Here is an 18,661-nt window from a genome sequence, read left to right on the forward strand (position 1 = left end):
TACTTTGCATCATTAGATCTCAAGTCTCAATCACGTTAAAAAATTAATAGATCAAATACTAATGTCATTGAATCCCTGGGTGTTCGGTTGGCAAGATTAAATCTCATGATTAAATATGTATCATGTTTGGTTCATAAGATTGAACCCTTCAACTTAATCCTAAATGGATAGTCTCATGACAATTAGTCATAGCCTCCCCCTCCAACTAAAATAATCCCACAACTTACTCCTAGATGGATAGTCTCATGATATTAGTCATGACAACCGAATAGACAAAATAGTACGATGAGAATAATTCAACGTTTAATCTAGTATTTATTTTTTGTGCTTTTAGAGCCCAAGTAAATTAAAATATTATTTAATCAAATAATAACGTCATTACGATTTCTCTAATAAGTCAAAAGGTTGGATGAGAATAAATTACTAGTTGAGTAATGCAATTCTATTATATCTGAAGCACTAAAATGTTATTTAATCAAACCAGTAATCCTTCTATTTTAGCAACATTATATCTCAATCAAGACTATTACTAATGTCAAAATATTTCCCTTACAAACCAAATAGTTGGATTATACACCCCATGTCCCATTAAATATGAAACCTTTGCTTTTTCACATATGTTTAAAAAATAATAATAAATAATTATAGTAGAGAAAAAATAAAGTAAAAAAGAGAATAATGTAAAGGGGACTCTCCTCTACATTATTCTCTCTTACTTTACTTTATTTGGCGAGAGTAATTCACAGTTTGATCTATTTATTTTTTGTGATATTAGAACTCAAAGTAAGTGTGAAAAATTAATTAATCAAATAATAATGTGGTTAGGATTTCTTAATAAGTCAAAAGGTAGGATGAGAATAAACTATAAGCCACTAATTGACTTATGCAATATTAGATCTCAAGCATATTTTAAAAATTATTTAATCGTAATAGATCTATCTATTTAACAAATTTATATCTCGATCAAGACTAATGTCATTATTATTCCTCTTACAAACCAAATAATTAGACGAGAATATTTCACTAATTGATCTTAATCACTTTGCAACATTAGATCTCAAGCACAACAAAAAATTGTTTATTCAAATACTAATATTAAAACATTTCTTGTACAAACACAATAGTTCGATGAGAATAGTGCACTACTTGATCTATTTAATTTTTCGTATTGGACGTCAAGTAAATTAAAAAAATCTATTTGATCAATCAATAATTCTCTAAATAATCTATCTATTTTTTTATATTAGACCCCAAACATATAAAAATTTAAAATAAATTCGTATAATATGAATACAACATAAGATTTAGGGCACCCACAATGGACATAAGATTTAGGGCACCTACAATGGGGCGGACGATAGGCCGCCCGATGCCTCGGGCGCGCCATCGTCCGCCACTGTGGGTGCGCGGACGATGGACGATGCGTCGTCCTCGCCCGACAGATAGTCCGCGGAGGATGGCGCGGACAATGCAATGCGTTTTTTTTTTTTTGAATTTTGTCTATTTATTAAACCTCGTTTCTCATTCTATTTTTCATACGAACATTTCTCGCATCTCTCATTTCTCTTATCTCTCACATTTCTCCATCTCTCACAAACAAAAATGAACCACGACGACGACCGGAGTTCCTCAAAGGGCGGTAGTCCGGCCTTGACTCAAGCCTTAAATGCTGCCGTTCAAGACGCAATGGCAGAATGCTTAGCCGAAATGCAGCGCGAGGAGGCGGCGGCGGCGGAGTAGATCCCCAGGCCTATTCGACGTCGGACGTTTCTCCTCCGTGAACATGCCGCAGCTCACGAACGTCTAGTTGCAGACTATTTTGCCGAGCAACCACGGTGGGGCCCGACTGTTTTCCGCCGCCGGTTTAGAATGCCTCGTTACCTTTTTCTCAGCATTGTCCAGATGTTGGAGTCACGTGATGAATACTTCCAGTATCGGGAAGATGGCACCGACAGACTCAGACTTACGTCGTTGCAGAAGTGCACGGTTGCAATCCGTCAGTTGGCCTACGGCATCACGGCGGACATGTTCGACGAGTACCTCCACGTCGGAGAGACAACAGGCCGCGAGTGCCTGAAGAGATTTTGTAGGGGAGTTGTGGAGGCTTACAGTGACACATATTTGCGAAAGCCGACTGCTGTAGATTGCCAGGGCCTGATGAAGATGCACGAGATGGCGCACAACTTTCCTGGGATGCTAGGGAGCATCGACTGTATGCATTGGGAGTGGAAGATGTTAGGTTTGGTATACTGAAAAGCATGTTTCGAGCGAGTTCGCACAAATAAAATCGAGTTCGCACGAATAGAATCTTGCTTGTGTACGGAAAAACTCTACAATCCACTTTTAATCCGATTCAGTATCATTCGAGCAGTTTGCATGAATAGAATCAATATATTATTACATTGTGTTTGCTTGTGCATTTATAAGATGTTTTATAAACATTTAAATGCATAATAAGTAAACAAAGCCTAAGTCTTTTGCTTAGTAGACAGGTCGTGGGCTGCGCTCACTTTAAGGTACTACAGTCGGTTCTAAGCAATGCTTTGCAAAAGAAAAGAAGAATTTCACAACCTAGATAGGCTTTGGCTACCTATCGTGAAAGGTTGCAATGTCAGTCCGATTATTTCAAAGCCTTATTGAAATAAGATGACGTTGGTGTGGTATAACACTGAATGGATCTAACAGCAAGACGAGTCTTTATGCTATCTACTGAAAGATGAGGTCTTGATAATTAATTTCTTAATCTACTTACGTTAGCATTGAGCATACGACATTGAGTATCTACTACTTTGACTTACCAAAGGTGCGGGTTTTTCGTCACCCAACGATCCAGGAATATTGGGTAGTGGTGATCATTATCTATCGGTGCTAAGATTGCTATTATGTTGAATCGTGCGCGAGGTGAGTCTCGTTTGATAATGTCCTCAAGAGGAGCTTGAACAAGGTGTTATTATTCGGAAACTGGCCAGTTGGAGTTTTATTACTCTATGAATAATAAATAAGTGTTTCTTGCTAAGTCTACTCTTGGAATTAATAAGATGTTAATTAATTAAGTCCATAACAGACTTTAATTAATTAATGGACATTTATATCTTAAGCGCGGGAAATAAATAATAAACAAAATGGAAACCCGGAATACTTATAATTTCAGATTTGGATGGGGAGTTCAATATTACTTCTGTAGTGGCTGCTCGTAATATTCCAATATAAGCTTGTATTAAATTGTGGGTTCAATTTAATTAGTAAAAAGCTAATTGGGAGAGCCCATATCCAAAACCTTCTATAGATGCCTGACTGGGCCCAATATGAACTATTATAAATAGGAGAATAAAAAAAAACAATTTTTTATGAGAAAAATTTCGTCCCTCTCTCTATAGTGTAGGGGATGAAAATTTCTCTCAGCTCCTCCTCCGTGAGAAAGTTCTGTCTTCTTTATTCGAGTCCTAGTGTTTCGATAAGATCAGCCCACCCTGATGTCGAAATACAGTTCGGGACACCAGTCAGAAGATCTGTGGTCTAGTATTGAAGATCATCGTGGAGAAGGCCCGAGCAATCGACGATTCTTTGGAGAATCAAATCGGTAACTCTAAACCGTAGAATTATTTGCATTCTAGCATGCAATTCTGTGTTAACATGTGAATTGATTAATCTCATAATCGGTCAAATAGATCCCATGTCTGATTTATTTGTTTTGTACAAGTCTTCCGCTGTGCAAGGGGCTCCAAACCCCAACAGAAGAATTGTCCGACGGCGTGGAGAAGCCAATTTACTAGTGGATACAAGGGCAGCCACCCGACGATGATCCTCGAAGCCGTCGCTGACCATCGGCTCTGGATATGGCATGCGTACTTCGGTGTAGCCGGGTCGAACAACGACATCAACGTCCTAAACTCATCCACCCTCTTCACCAAGCAATGCAATGGCAACGGCCCGGCCAGCGAGTTCACTACCAACATGCGCCAATACCACATGGGGTACTAATTGGCCGATGGCATATACCCAAGGTGGCTTGTTTTCCTGAAGACGATCAGCTGCCCAATCGGTGAGAAGAGAGTTTTCTTTGCGAAAAAGCAGGAGGCGACGCAGAAGGATGTGGAGCGGGCATTTGGTGTGCTCCGATCACGGTGGACAATAGTGAAAGGGCCGGCGTGTCTCTGGTTCAAGGAAGTCCTCGCCGATGTCATGTATACGTGCATTATCTTGCACAACATAATAGTCGAACATGAAGGTGGGAGCATCACCGATTGGACCGATGATGAAGGTGCATCTAGCTCCTCCAGCACGGCGACCGCGCCCCCCGCTCGAGGATTACTGACGGGCTTCAATGAGGTTCTATCTAGATAGGCCTCAATGCGCAACCAACAAGACCATGCTCAGCTCATGAACGACATGATTGAAGAAGTGTTGATCAAATTACGTTTATGTATTTTGACAAACAACTAGAAGCCAATAAATTGAAAGAGAAAAATAGAAAAAATAGCTACAAATTTATTTTGAAATTATTTTTAAAAGCTTTGATTAGTTGTATATTCACTATTTATTGAACATGTAAACAATGAATAACAACACATTGTCATTGATATAAGGAATAAGGAAAATCATTGAATTAATGGATGAAAATAAATTCTTTTTGCTTGTAACATATAAAAAACTAAAAACTAGAAATGAAAAGCTAAACTAAAATGAAATGAAATCAAAATTGGCAATATGAATATCATGTCGAGAAAAAGATATTGATAAAATCAGTTGAGAAAAAGCCGGTCAAACTCCATTAAAATATTTATATGTTATATTTTTTATAAACTGAATCCTAATGTATAGGAAATAAATATGAAAGATGATTTTTTTTTTTTACCGTGAATCAAGGAAAAATAAATGGGGGAGAGGGAAAACAAAAAAAACAGGCGCCACTTACAGCATCCACTATAGGGGCGGCGCGCCGGCCGCCCCCGAACCGCCGTCGCCGCGCCTACCTATAGCGTGGGAAGCGTCCGCCCCGAGGCAGACGCATTTTTTGGGGCGGAAGGCCCATCGGCGAGAAGGCGCCGAGGACGCCCCGGGCGTGCTTCGCCGCGCCGATAGGCGCGCCGGCCTATAGTGCGCCGGTCATCGGCGCGCCGGCAGAGGCCCAATACTTTTTTTTTAATTATTTTAAAAAATTTTATTTTAAATCCCACTCCTCCACACACATCTTCACACACACTTCACACTCCATCCATCCATCCACTCTCAAAATTTTCACTCTCTAAAAATTCACTGTGGAAACGACGAATCACCAGGCTCTGACGAATCGGGATATGGCGACTATCTTCCTTCCCAGCTGTGGGGATCGAGTCAAACTCCATCCAGGCGTAGTTTTTATTTGTATTTTTTTTAAATGTTCGTTGTATAATTTTACAGTTTCCGTAATACAATGAATATTTGGTCCCAATACTTTTTTTTAATTATTTACGTTCCGATAATTTTAATTAGAATTGATTAAAATATAAAAAAATAAAATAAAATGAAAAGTGGCTAAAAAAGTGTCCACTATTACTGGGGACACTTTTTTTTATGGGCGCGGACAAATAAGAAGTGGCTGTAGACAAAAAAAGTGACGGGGTTATTGGAAGTGTCCACCTTATAGTAGATGTTCTTATGGGGAAGGAAAACAAAAGGCGGCCAATTTATTAAAAGGATATAAAAGTAAATTTAGTTCTTAATGAACCGGGTGTAATAAATTAACCGGTTTTTTTTCTACATAACCCGATTATAGTTGTACATAATGTGGCTTTTTCCCATTTATTATTATTGAAATTATCTATCTATGGGAAAGTGGAAATGAAAAGGTTTTTGAAAATAATATTAGTGATATTATGAATACTTTAATAAAATATATTTTATCCATATAAAATAGAGAATTTTTCTAAGAAACAATGTTGTCATTGTAACAATATAAAAAAGCGTTAATGAAATTAAAAATCTTTTTCGAATTATAGGAGCCAACAAAGCTTATTTACGAATATTAATATTATTTATAACATTTATATAATTAATTTTAAATTCACATTATCTCAAACACATATTAAAATTACCAAAAATTTATATATATATATATATAAAATGTTATGCAGTATGTTGAACTTGGTGGGAGCAGTGGCAGATCCAGGTGGGGTCGGGCGACCCCACCGCCGGCCAGATAAGGTAGGGGGAACTCCATTAGTTTTGGCCTATGAAGCCGCCGCCGACCCCACAGTGCGCCGGAGCAGGAAAGAGAGCAGTCACCATTCTTGGTGGCTATATGTGTGAGACGAGAAATTCACAGGAAGAGAGAGTTATTTGAATATTTGAGAAGAAGAATTAAAAATTTAAGTTGCAGAGAGTGAAATAACCGGTGATTAGAGCTGGAAAGAAGACGATGAAAAGGAAAAATACTCATTGTGGGACCCAACTTCTGGTATATTAATAAAGCTTTTCTATATCTCTTTTGTTGAATGCTTATTAAAATATTCAAAATTAACAAAATAGTTTTAATATTTCAAATTATTCTTTCTAATTAACTTTTTATAAGTAGTAATTAAGTAACTGTGATGGCCTCCTCTAGTATCAAATTAATACCTAGAATTTTAATTAATGGATTGATAAATATTTATACATATCTACTAGTCTTATTTAATAAAGGAAACAAAAATGCATGACTTCATAATATTAAAAGGTTGTGTTTAATAATTTCATAAAATTTTAGTAATAAGTTATGAAAGGTAACATATTATTTTTGTCTAATTTAAACAAACGTCAAATATCAATTTTTAATATCGATATATTTGTCCATCTTACGACTCTTTATTCAAAAGACTTTTTATCGAATTTATAATTTTACATTAACACAATGAAGTAAAAAAAAAGGATACAATGTTATTTAAGGCGAGTTACTATTTATAATCCATGTATTTCGACAAAGTATTAAGCATGGAAAGAATAGTTTAGATGCTGATAATATTTGCGAATTTGATTACTTTGGTAGGATTTATGAAGACGACAACAGAGGAGGAAGCAACAAAAAGGACACCATCAAAGTCGAGAAAAAAGGATACCATCAAAGTCGAGAAATAATAAAAATATTTGTACTATATCCGACCCCACGAATTTCATTTTCTTGATCTGCCATTGGTTGGGAGTTGATCAAACCAATCTAAATGTAGCTGTTGGAATTAGTTGCATATTAGTTAGTTAGTTATTGGAAGTTATTCTAAAGTGTTGTGTGTTGCTGTGAGTATAAAGAGATGAAAATAAGTGATGTAACAGTGATTTTGTATGATCCAATTTCTCAGTTCAATAAAGTTTCTTTTCTTCTCTGTTGGTATGGTTTCTTGTGTGCAGAACTCACTTGTATGTGGAGTTCTTTGATTCAATAGTTTCAACATGGTATCAGTAACAACTCTTTAATTTTCACTACGCTCTCTCTTTCTCTAGTTCTCTGAAAATGAATCGTCCTGTTCGTAATCGTGGTAGTGAACAACTTGTTCAAGCCCCTACTATCCCCATCCTAGTGAGAATCAAAGTCTGCAGCTGGTTTCTCATCTATTATCTGATTTAACTACATCAATTGGAGTTGATCTGTTACCACAACTTTGATTGCAAAAACAAGTTGCATTTTGTCAATGGTGTCCTGTTGCGGCCAGCTGATGATGATCTCTTGTTTCCAGCTTGGCTTAGATGCAATAGCATGGTGGTTTCATGGCTTTAAACTCTATTTCTGCTCAGATCTGTTCCAGTATCATGTATTTGGATGATGCACACGATATATGGTCAGATCTACAAATCCTTTCTCTCAAAGTGATTAAGCTAGATCCTATCAACTGCGCCAACAAATCATGACTCTTTCTCAGGGAAATTTTGATGTTAATGTTAGAAATAGTGGGACGAAATTCTCAAGCCGTGTACACGCGGTACTCTAACTCATACAATCGAAAGAAAACTTGCAACAAAAAGATGAATGAAAATTACAACGGAAATAAAGCAAACCAAATTTATAAGTCGAGTCGAGGAAAACCCTATAGCTGCTTACCATTATAAAAGTCATTTTGTGCTCTACCTATAGCTGCTTTGCTATCACAGTGTATCAATACTGCGGGCACTAGCTTCTTCCAACATGGAATACATTCTAGGAAAGTTCTGAGCCACTCGGCTTCTTCCCCTGCTTTATCCAATGCGATAAACTCAGATTCCATGGTGGAACGAGCAATACACGTCTGTTTCGTTGATTTCCACGAGACAGCACCCCCCCCACAGTGATCCAATTTGCATCACAGTACCCTTCAAGTACTTGGGGATATCTTGTGTAATGCAACCCAAAGTTAATAGTATACTTCAAGTATCTCAAAATTCACTAGGTGACCTTCACCTATGAACATTTCATACTTGGTCGGTATAACCTTTTCACACTCAAATTCTAGTGAAAATAAAAGATGAATGAAAATTACAACGGAAATAAAGCAAACCAAATTTATAAGTCGAGTCGAGGAAAGCCCTCTTTCCGCAAGACAAATTACGCCCCGGCTAGTGCTCACGGAATGACGTATTTCCCTCAAAGACAAAACGACTTCCTCCTAGCGTGTAGAAGCACCTCAAACCCGCTAGGCACCGGCGAACTTGATGGAGTTCCGAGAATCGAGCTAGACAAGGCTCCTAAGATGCACACTATGATGTAGAGACCTTGAGGGAAAAGAGAGAATGTTTGTTGTTGGTGTATTTCATATCCCTCAAATCCACCTATTTATATGATAGAGGATGGTACTTGAAAAGCTTGGCATTCAAGATACAACATGAAGAAATTAGTGGTTACACAAGTTGAAAGGCCATAGGTCTAGGCCATGTGAAAAGCCTCCAAAATCCTCCATGTTTTACACGTTTTTTCCAACAATTGGTGCTGTCTCGTGGAAATCAACGAAACAGACGTGTATTGCTCGTTCCACCATGGAATCTGAGTTTATCGCATTGGATAAAGCAGGGGAAGAAGCCGAGTGGCTCAGAAATTTCCTAGAATGTATTCCATGTTGGAAGAAGCCAGTGCCCGCAGTATTGATACACCGTGATAGCAAAGCAGGTATAGGTAGAGCACAAAATGGCTTTTATAATGGTAAGTCTCGACATATTTATCGGCGACATAATACCGTAAGGCAGTTGATCACAAGTGGCATTATCTAAGTTGACTATGTAAAGTCAGTGGATAACTTAGCGGATCCATTAACAAAAGGTTTAAACCGTGATCAAATGCATAAATTGTTAAAAGGAATGGGACTGAAAACCACATCTTAAAAAGATGATTATAGTGGTAATCCAACCATACGATTGGAGATCCCATGGGCTTGGTTCAATGGGAAAACGAAGCTATATGAATCTAGTTGTAACACTCGGAAGATTTTTAATCTTCGCCCATTCTTTAGAAAGCATTGAGTGTTGTAACCTGCATGTGGTAAGAGGCTAAGTTTTGACTTTTAATGATTCTTGGAAACCTCGAGGGGGTGGGTATTGCAGGATACCTGAAAAAGAATCACCTATGTAAGTGAAGAAGTGTGGGCCGCTTCAACATGTGAATCACTTATGAGTCCAAAGTGGTGTTCCATGGCCAGTAAAGGACACAAACGTGAGAACTGATGAGTTTGTAAATAATATTGTGTCAATATTATTGTCTCGGTATACACCAAGGAGGAATGGTTCAAGGCATCACGTCCACCAGGCCTCCGGTATGCCCGATAGTGTTGACTATGGAAAGTTCAAAGCCCCAAGCTACTATTCCAAATGTAATATTGTTTCTCGAGAATTGAGCAAAGAGTCTGCATGCATACATGTCTTATGTTGGTTTGAGCTGGCAGTGCTCTAACCAATGTTGGGGATTGTTGGAAAAAACGTGCAAAACATGGAGGATTTTGGAGGCTTTTCACATGGCTTAGACCTATGGGCTTTCAACTTGTGTAACCTCTAATTTCTTCATGTTGTATCTTGAATGCCAAGCTTTTCAAGTACCATCCTCTATCCTATAAATAGGTGGATTTGAGGGATATGAAATACACCAACAACATTCTCTCTTTTCCCTCAAGGTCTCTACATCATAGTGTGCATCTTAGGAGCATTGTCTAGCTCGATTCTCAGAACTCCATCAAGTTCGCCGTTGCCTATCGGGTTTGAGGTGCTTCTACATGCTAGGAGGAAGTCGTTTTATCTTTGGGGGCAATACTCCATTCCGTGAGCACTAGCCGGGGCGTAATTTGTCTTGCAGAAAGAGGGCTTTCCTCGACTCGACTTATAAATTTGGTTTGCTTTATTCTGTTTTAATTTTCATTCATCTTTTTGTTGCAAGTTTTCTTTCGATTGTATTAGTTAGAGTACCGTCTGTACAAGGCTTGGGAATTTCTTCCCACTATTTCTAACAGTTAATGCCTATCTCAAGATAGTTTGGGATGAATGTAAGCATTCTTAGCCGGTTTTGTGGTGCACAAGTAATACTTGTAGATGTGGAAGTTGAAATACACATAAGAATGAGGAATGCATAATGCAATTCCTCATTGGTTTGAACTCTTCTTTTTCTTAGATCAAATCATATATTCTCTTTATGACTCCTCTGACTCCACTTTCAAAGGTGTTTTGTCTGGTAGTTCAAGAGGAAAGACAAGAAAATATTGATGGAAGTCTCAATTATGCTATTCTTTTTCCCTCCAGTCAACAACCCATATGCTGCAAATGCTGCCTCCTCAAGTTTTGGCCAAGGAAAGCTTCTGTGTTCTCACTGTGGTTCTAAGGATTTCTCCAATCCTAAACTAATCAATTTTGTGGATTATTCTCCCTCTGATGCAGGTCCAAAACCTGAGTTTCCCCAGCAGCTAATCTCAATACCGCAATCTCAGCTAGCTCTCTTACCATCTTCATCAACACCATCTCCTCTAGTCTCAGTCGCACAAACAAGCCCCCTCTTTCCTACTCAGACTCCATTTACTGGTACAACTCCCTTCTTTCCTTTCATTGCGTCTATATCTTCTCCTACTCCACTCTGGCTCCTTGACACATGGGCCACACATCATGTGTGCTGTGATCTGAGTCTCTTTACATCTTTCTCTTCTGTTAATAATGCAACTGTTACTTATCTAATGGTGCTACTTCTCCTGTCACACATATAGGAAACATTCAATCGACCTCAAATATCACCTTACATTCTGTGCTTTGTGTTCCTAGTTTCTCATTCAATCTTATTTCTGTTAGCTCTCTCACTTACTTTATGTTTTGTACTGTAACTTTCACACATGATTCCATTCAAATTCAGGCAGCTTCTCTGGGAACTGTGATTGGAAGGGGTAGCAGAATTGGCCACTTATACACACTCAAATCTCTCTGCTAACTACAATTTAGGTTCCTCAGATTCACCTTGTATAAACTCTATTGTTGCTATTGATCTTTGGCATATGAGACTTGGACATTTGTCTTTTCATACACAAAAATGCATGTATGATGTTTAGTCTTTCTGAAATATATCTCATTCTATTTGTGATATTTGTCCATTAGCCAAATAGAAATATTATCTTTCTTTCATTCTGATTCAATTGCTGCTGAGGTTTTTAAACAGTTTCTTCCTCACCATTGTGGATGATAACTCTAGGTTTGTCAGGACTTTCTTGATGAAGCATATATCTGATACAAGAACTATACTAACTCAGTTTTTTAACACCATCTATACCTAATTCTCCAAAAAGATCAAGGTCTTGAGGTGTGATAATGGACCATAGTTCAATCTTCATGATTTGTTTTCTGTTTTGGTACAGTGGTACAACATTTCTGTGTACCACAGCAGAATGCGAGGGTGGAGAGGAAACATCAACATCTTCTTAATATGGCAAGAAGTTTGTTGTTTCAGTCACATTTACCTGTTATGTTATTTTCGAGAAGACTGCATTCTAGCTGCATCTTACTTCATAAACAAAACTCATTCCTCCATATTACGAGACAATCTATCTCCTTTCAAGTCCTCTTCAAAAAGTCTCCTTATTCTCATTTGAGGGTTTTTGGGTGCCTCTGCTTTGCTTCCACACTTAGCCATATAGAGACAAATTCTCTCCCTGAGCTTCTAAGTGTGTCTTTTTGGGCTATCCATCTGAGTCCTTGGTATTGACTCTAATCAGGAACTAATCACCATAAATGTGGTGTTTCATGAGAATATTTTTCTCACTGCTCACCTACAACCATCAATCATTCCACCCCAATAACTCTCTTTCTCATCTACTAATAATAACTCTCTTTCTCAACCCATCACTGAAAATAATATTCTTCTCCCTTCATCTACTCCCATCACTAAAACTTGTCCTACATCCATCCTCACTAATAATCCTCAGAAAATAACCACCATACTCGAGCTGGGAGAATCACTAAACCTCTTGCTCATCTCACTGACTATATTTGAAACTCAGTTTCCTTCACCACTCCTTACCCTATCTCGTCATACTTCTCATTATCCCACCTTACTCAAAACTATCTGAAGCATATTGTGCTCATGACTGTTGTCTTTGAGCCTAAGTCATACTCATACTCAGGCTGCTCGTAGTCACCTATTTGTAAGTCATAAAGTTATAGATATTGTTCTTTCATATTGTTTTTAGTTATTTTAATTGTGTGTGCTAAGCAAAATCTATACAGAGAGTTTTGAAGAAAATAACAAGAATATCGTAATGTATTTTTAAATAAAATTTGGGAATTTTGAAAAATGGTGAAATAAAAAAATTATGGAGTGTAATAATTAGGGGAAGTGGAAATGAAAATATTTTTAAAGATAATAACAGTGTCATTATATATTTTTTAATAAAATTAAGCGAATGAAAACATTTTACATATATAAAATGGAATTTTCTATGAAATAACATGAATGCCGTTATAACCTATATAAAGTTAATAAGAAAATTAGTTATTAACTCAAATTAAAAATCCTTGGCAAATTATTAGAAGATTAAATAATTTTTGTGTTTCAGTTTGAATCATTAAACTCTATATTACAATTAAATGATTTTGATACAATTAAAATAATTTTAAATAAATTATTAGTAATAAATATTACCAGTATTATTTAGTATGAAATTAAATGGTGCATTTTAAAGGATGTGTTTCAATTATTCTCTTAAACGATATGTTAAATAACCTCCATTAATCAGTACTCCCTCCGTCCCTTTGTAGTAGATGCATTTATTTTCGGCACGAGATTGAAGAAAAATTGTTTTAAATGAGTTATGTAAAAGGAGAATAAAGTAGAAAGAAAAAGGTAGAGAGATGAAGAGAGAGTAATGTAAGAGAGAGTAAAGTACTTTTTGCCAAAAAAAGAAATGACTCACTACAGTGGACAATCCAGAAAGGAATACGACTCAGCTACAAAGAGACGGAGGGAGTAGTAATTTTGTTACATTGAATTTGGTTGATATGAATTGAACTTTTCACTTTTCATTATCTTATAACCCCCATTAATTTAATACTCTATCCGTCCCACTTTAGGAGTCCCGATTAATTATTTTTTGGTGTCCCACTTTAGGAGCCCCGATTAGAATATTTATGAATGGTAATAGGCCTCACATTCCATTGACATTTTTCTCCTAGCATTTTATTATAAAACTAATATATTAAAATATGACCCACATTCCACTATTTTTTTCACCAACTTTCCTTTACATTCTTAAAACCCGTGTCGAACTTAAATGAGACTCCTAAAGAGGGACGGAGGGAGTAGTTGTTTAATATTGATTTAATTTCATGATTCTTCGTAGGAGGAAAGTTGTTTAATCGCCTAAAAGCTTTTAAATGTAAAATGCTTAGTTACATGCTGCCAAACTCTAGGTTCGCCGCTCCTCCGCTACATCGCCTCCACAATAGACACACCAAGTAGGACACCTAGAAGAGGTATGATAAGATCATAGAAGCCGTGCGTAACAGATTTCACATAAAGCTGAATTAAACCAGTGATCAACCTATCAAGATGATGTCCAAACTCTTTGGGAAGGCCACCTACTCAGGCACAACGAGAGTTGAATTTGAGCTCAGGTGGAAATCTTCTCAAGAAAGGAGTGAATGAAGCTATGGAAGTGATTGAGGAGCTCGCCTATAATGATGAAGGATGGAGTAATGAGAGGAGTAAGGTGCATAGGGTGGCTTCCACTACAAATCATGATCCAATAAGCACCTTATCCGACAAGTTGGATGCTATTACAATGAGATTTGACTGCATGGCGATGGGGCAGCCCTCTCAAGGACCCCAAAGAGGTGTAGAAGATATGAACTACGTGCAACAAGGGGGCAACAACAGGTACTATAATAACTCCCGCCCCAACTATCAAGGTGGAGGTTATAATCAGTACGGGAACATGGGGCATCCCAACCTCTCTTATGGGAACCCCAATAATGCTCTGCAACGACCTCAGGGGTTCACAGTTACTGATGGAATGGTTAATGATCAAAAGAAGATGACCACATAGGACATACTCAAGTCCTTCATGATTCAGACTAACAAGGTCATGGAACAAAACAACCAAAGGATGGAGAAAGTTGAATCAGACGTGCAAGGAATGGCCACTCATCTGAAGAATATTGACATACAAATCAGCCAGATTTCCCAAACTGTGAGTGCTAATACTCAATCGGGAAAGTTTCCATCAAATACTATCATCAATCCCAAGGACTGCAAAGCTATACATCTGAGGAGTGGAACAAGCTATGAGGGACCTCCAATGCTATCCGAAAATGAGGATAGAGTAGCAGAAAAGAGAGCTGAAGAGAAGGAATTGGTCGAAGAAAATGAGACTGTGTAGATTTCCACTCCACCTAAGGAGAACACGACTATACATTCACCTACACCACCTACAACTCATAGTCCAGCTGAAGTGAGGATCCCTTATCCTCAACGTGTTTAGAAGAAGAAGACAGATGCTCATTTTTCAAGGTTCTTAGACATCTTTAGGAAGGTTAACTTGAATATTCCATTGGTGGAGGCACTTCAAGAAATGCCTACATATGAAAAGTTCCTAAAAGATGTGCTCTCCAAGAAGAAGAGGTGGACTGACTATGAGACGGTGAACATATCTGAAAACTGTAGTGCCATAATTCAGAAAAAGCTACAGGCCAAGCTTAAAGATCCTGACAGTTTCAACAACTCATGCGTCATTGGAAATGACAAACAGACAAAGGCACTTTGTGATCTGGGGGTGAGCATAAATTTGATGCCATTATCGTTTTTCAGAAAGATGAAGATCAACACTCTCAAGCCGACAACAATCACACTGCAGATGGCAGATAGAACCGTCACCTATCCTAAAGGAATTGTTGAGGATGTTCTTGTGATGGTACACGACTTCATATTTTCCGTCGATTTTGTAGTGTTGGATATGGAAGAAGACGTGAATGTACCGCTTATCCTGGGGTGTCCATTCCTTGCAACGGGAAAAGCATTGATAGATATAGCAAAGAGAGAGCTCACTCTTCATATGGGCAACAAACGCCACATCTTATCTATCTACAATGCTATGAAGAGTCGTGAGGAAGAGGAACTTGTTATGAAGAAGGAGTGCAAAGCTGTGCATGTTGTAGAGGTCCAAAAGGCACAAGAAATTGAGTCCACATTTGGGGATTTTTCTTTGCCGCAATGGATGTTTGGTTCATGTGGTGGATCAAGTTCTAAAGAAGAGACTGCATTAAATCCTAAAGTGAAGGAGATGAAAACAAAAGCTGAAAATTCACCCAAAGTGGAAACCAAAATTTCTGATGGAGCTCTGAAAAATACTTGGTGGAAGAAGAGATTGGCTAGATCATATGCTTCCAAGATTGACAGAAAGTCTAACACCACCAGTTATGGCGTGACATGATGCAGCTCATGGAGGACGTCGAGCCAACGACGATAACCAAAGGCAATGTAGGGGAGGTAACCCCTAGTAGGTAACTTTTAATTTTATCATTTCAGTTTATTTTTGGTGTATTTTGTGTTGCTTGCATACCATGTAAGTCTCCCTTCTCCACCAACTTTTCAAACTTATTCTTTGCATAGCTATGTACTTAAAAAAAAAGAGGCGTGAACGAAAAAAAAGAAAAAGAAAAAGGAAAAAAAGAAGAAAGTAAAAAAAATTGTATATAGAGAATAATTTGAGGTCTTTGGAAGTTGGGAAGAAATTAGACAAAGTCTAGTTATTATCGAGAATTGTTTTGAGAATGGTTGAGGTTAAAAGTTGATTGTTGTTATTTCTTGGGATTTTACGTTTTGGGAATTTTAGTCACTTTAGCCAAATATTTCCTCACCTTACCAAAGAGCCTACATTATAACCTAAATAAAAGACCTTTCAGACTCTTGATTTATTGTCACACGAGGTAGAGGAGAGGTTAGACATTGAGCAAGCTTATGGTAAACCATGCATTTTTGCTTGATTTGAGTGACTACTTGATATCTTATACACTTTTTAGTGAGGTGAATATACACACATATATACATCCCGAGTGAAGCATGAATCCAAGGTGATATACGAGTTAGTAGTAAAAGTGCATTCCACAGCTTAACTTGATAGAATTTGTATTGTGATATGTTTTTTTATTCCGTATTCTTTGAGACGATGATGATGTCTAAAACCCCTTTAAATCCAAGTCTTCTTTTAGTTTTTTTTCTTCATTGCTCGAGGACTAGCAATTATGTAAGTTCGGGGGAGTTGACATACTTGGATTTTACATGGTTTTAGAGGGTGGTTTAGTATGAATTTGATCATATATCATCTATTATTAGGCGTGTTTATATCTACTTCTCTATCATGTTGGTATGTTGACCATTTTGTTAAGCATGTGTAGAAAAAGGTGCAAAATAGGTGGATGTGCAGCAGCCTTGGTTTGAGAAAATTTTACTAGAGATTCTGAATTCCAATCAACCCCCAATGCATATCATTCTCTTTGTCTTCGAAAGAGCTTCGCGTGGGTATCTTAAACACCTCAATCGGAGCTCTGTAGAAGAAGTTATGACCGTTTTACAAGAACTGCGCTGTCCAGAAAATCTCACGCGGCCGGGTGAATTGTTACCCTATAATTTCACCCGGCCGGGTGTCGCAAATTGAGCGCTGGAAGGTCAGAAACTGGTCAAAAATCATCACCCAGCCGGGTGATTTTTACCCTTTATAATTCCACCCGGCCGGGTACGTTGTTTTGGCGTATTGTTATGCCAAAAACGCGATTTTTTATGGGGATTAAAAGGAGAAAAAGCCTAGGGTTCAATCTATTCTACACTGACCGCCAAACACACATTCTCTCTCTCTCCGAAGAACGCTTAGAAGACTATTGAAGATTCAAGCTTCAATTCCTCCGCCAATTGTAATTCGTATCATGAATTCCATTGTTTTTCTTAGTTTTGGTTTGTTTTCTACCATGAACATGAGTAGCTAAGCACCATTCATGTAGAATTCTTGGTGAAGATGCATTGATTCATAGTTTTAATCCAATTGACTTCGGTTTATCTTGCTCTTGCAATTGTTTGAATTATTCTTGTGCTTTTTCCTATCAATTGCTTGATCACCAATTGGGAGTGTTAGGGTTTCTTAGAGTAATCGGGAGATGAAATATTTAATCTTGAAAGAGGAATAATTCACACCTTAATTCAATAGAACTCGGGAGAGTAAAGAGTGGGATCATTAATCTAATCAAACTGCTAGGAGTTAGGTCTAAGAATTCGAAGGGGATTTCAATTATTACACCTAATCTACGGATTTCTCACCTCGAGAGGGGGTTTAATCTACAATCGTGATTGATTCAACAATTCTGGAGACTTTAAATAGTAAATCTATTTCAATTGGGTTAGACTATGAGTTGGGCATTGGATCCCGGAATTCTGCATATTTCTTCATCATCTTATACAACTTGCTTAATTGCTTTCTTGTTTAAGTGTTTTAATTTAATCTCTGAATTTATATGCTTTTAGTAGTTGGTAGTTTCAAAACCCAAAATTTCCTGATTGTCTGGATAATAGTTGAAATTTGTTCGTGGTACTTAGGTTTACACTTAATTGTCTCTGTGGGATACGATATACTCTTGCTTGCTAAATGCTACAATAACCCAGTACACATGCGGGTATTAAATGGGTAAAATACAGTTGAGTCAACTATCCTTGTCTCCTTGTGATGGTCCCTTGGATATGATTGGATTAGAGAAGCCATTTATTTTGATAAATTTGTCATTGGTGACTTGTGTGATATGTGGCATTAAGAGCTTAAATGGGTGAAGCCTAAGCCCATCTTCGCATCATAGTTGATCCGTTCTTGATAAATACAAGCATTGATGAGCATATTATTTCTCTTGTGGATTCTAACTTGAAAGATGGAATGACTTTCTTTCATGCTAACATGCCTAAGCTTTCATTTGTTAGTCATTTTGAGTTTCATAAATATGTCGATGGGAATAGTAGGACCAAGAGAAGTAAAATTGTTGATTGCTTTAGAATTTTGTGTGTTCTATGTTTTCATTGCAAAGTGGTTAAACCCTTTAATGGGATTGGAGTGTTCTGTGGCCTTTTTGTGAAGGATTTTTCCACTCATATGTCTCTTGTGGATGGTGTTGTGATTATTAGCATAAAATTGCATTGTTCCCATAGTTGTAGTCTTGTTTTAAATTGTTGGAGGAATTGTGTTAGGCCTATTTTGAT

The sequence above is a fragment of the Salvia splendens genome, chromosome 1, assembly GCF_004379255.2.
Source record: "Salvia splendens isolate huo1 chromosome 1, SspV2, whole genome shotgun sequence".
In the NCBI taxonomy this organism is placed as follows: domain Eukaryota; kingdom Viridiplantae; phylum Streptophyta; class Magnoliopsida; order Lamiales; family Lamiaceae; genus Salvia; species Salvia splendens.